The 2,277-nt window shown below is 42.0% G+C and overlaps 1 protein-coding gene across 1 annotated transcript in view; it reads left to right on the top strand.

Annotated features, from left to right (window-relative positions):
- The first annotated feature begins 1,825 nt into the window (after nt 1-1,825).
- Nucleotides 1,826-2,277, top strand: part of LOC104410336 (putative RNA exonuclease NEF-sp) — a 13,402-nt gene continuing 12,950 nt past the window's right edge. Inside the window, exon 1 of the mRNA XM_010020470.1 lies at nt 1,826-1,943. The gene's annotated coding sequence lies outside the window, so the exon portion shown is untranslated. The remainder of the gene's footprint in view (nt 1,944-2,277) is intronic.

Genomic DNA, 2,277 nt, shown 5'->3' with positions numbered 1-2,277 from the left:
CGGGGTCCTGAGGTGAGCAGCGCGGCCCGTCGCGGCCTGTGCCTGTGCGTTGTTTCCCTCAGTCCTCTTCTGGTGATGGCATTCCCGCTGGCAAGTCGGCAAAACCCGAGTTTTACTGGCAGAGGGTTGGCTAAAGGTAGTCCCTGCAGAGAATGGTTTGGTTTCTGCCATTTCTGCCAAGAAACGTGGAATTGAACTCACTTGGAGTGTTGGGCATGACCATTTCAGGAATTCTGTTAAAAAACACAGTCTCCAGTGTAATTTTTTCCATCATGTTCCCGTGTTTAAAGGGTAGCTGCAGAAAGGCTGCTCCTTTTTACAAGGAGTCACATGGAAAAGACAATGGGTAATTGGCACAAGTTACTCCTGAGGACATACTTGGACACGAGAGGAAAAATTTCACAATGAGAACAATCATCCACGGGAGTGGTCTCCCCAGCAATGGGCACTTTCTAACATTTGGCTGGACAGGGTGCTGGGACATCTAGTCTAGGTCATGCTTTGCATAGAAAGGCTGGATCAGATGATCCTTGAGGTCCCTCCCAACCTGGGAATCTACAATTCTGAAACAAAGTAGATCTTCGAAGGAAGGTTGTGTCTGTTCAAGTTTCAGCCTGATGGTTACACTTTACTCACCCAGGTTATGACTGACTTAGCGCCTAAATGGGACGAGAGCGAGCGTATCTGAGCTGCGAGATCAGTCTTGTACCCAGTTAGAGACTGAAATTCCTGTGGTTGGCAGGAAGCCTTTGCTTGGTGAAATGAAACTCATGCCGTTTGGTTGGGGTTTTGGCAAAGCTCTAATTAGGCTGTATTGAAAACAAGTGTCATTACTTACTTGTCTAAGCATGAGACATGAGGGACTGGCAATTATACCACCCTGTGTTATTATTACCAGATGATTCTTAACCACTTGAACCTCAGACTGTCATCTCTATCTAGCCTTCTCACCCAATGGCAAATGGCTTTCACAGTGCACCAGCTCAATCCCACGTGGGCCGTGTTGCCAAAATTAATGAGCACAAAGCTTGTTAGTGTGGTGGGAAAACACAGCTTCTGGTAGTTGTTTGTCCTGTGGGGTTCAATATTCTGTACTGTCCTGTGGTCTTTTTTCTTTCCCCTGTGTGCTGGGATGTCTTTTCATTACACAAGAGTATCTTTAAAGTTTTTACAGTCCAAAGGAGTCCCATTAGAATGGGCCATATAGTCATTGGAGGGCTCCAGAATCATGCATTTACTTGCTGATTAGCTTTTAGGAGAGTTTGTGCATTTAGGCTTAAAGAACTGGTGTGTTGAACTGCATGGTACAGTCTCCCTCTCATCTATTTGCTTTCTTTCTGCAGTTCCCGTAGCTTTTGCTGGAACTTTTCCTGCAGGGGTCAGCAAACCCACATGCCAAAACAGATCACATCACATAAATGAAATAAATGGGTTTCAGCAAAACCTTACTTGAAGTGGCTACACATAACACTTACATAAATGTCCAACGCTGTACAGCACCAAGTGGGTGAATGGGTTGAGAAAGCAGAACATGGTGGAGAAATCAAATCACTTTTTCTCCTTACTACATACATCTACTTACATTAATCTTTATTAAATAAATCCTTGAAGTTAAAGTACTTGGGTTACTGAAATATTGATAATAAAATTAATATTAAAGAGTGATCTGAAGTGAACATTGCCCATAGTAAGTGGAAGAGTTAATTTAAATATAGTTGATTGTATCCAAATAGTTTCCTTTTACTTTATAACTCACTTCATTTTCCGTGAACCTGTTGGATTAGATAAAATCTTTCTTAACAAGTGTTTCCTTTTTAACAGGAAAAGCCATCTCGCTTGTCAGCAGCTCTGTTTGGTGAGGACTGTGAGATCAGCCACAACCAGCTCTATGAGCTGTTGAAGTATGCGGCTCTGGGAAAACGCCACAATGCAACACAGCCCAGGTACAACACACTGGGGAATCGATTCTGTGTTCCCACATGTTGTGAGAAGATACCTGAAGGCATATTGGCTGTGCTGGTTTTGGAATACTTGCAACACACTTACCATAATGACATCCTGTATTATGTAGATACAGGTGCTATTAGGCTTGCCCAGAGACCAGAAATCCTCTTCTGACAAAAAATTCTACTATTTCATTATTTTGTTTTGTGTAGTTATCAAAAATAAACCAATTTTGTGGAACCAAAGAAGCTTTACACACTGAGAAATGAAATACCATAGTAAAAATACTAACACAACACAAAAAATATTAACATCTTTTATGTAAGCTATAAT

Source organism: Nestor notabilis, unplaced genomic scaffold (genome assembly GCF_000696875.1).
Source record: "Nestor notabilis isolate BGI_N333 unplaced genomic scaffold, ASM69687v1 scaffold13088, whole genome shotgun sequence".
Lineage (NCBI taxonomy): Eukaryota > Metazoa > Chordata > Aves > Psittaciformes > Psittacidae > Nestor > Nestor notabilis.
This window is presented reverse-complemented; position numbering and strand designations above follow the sequence as displayed.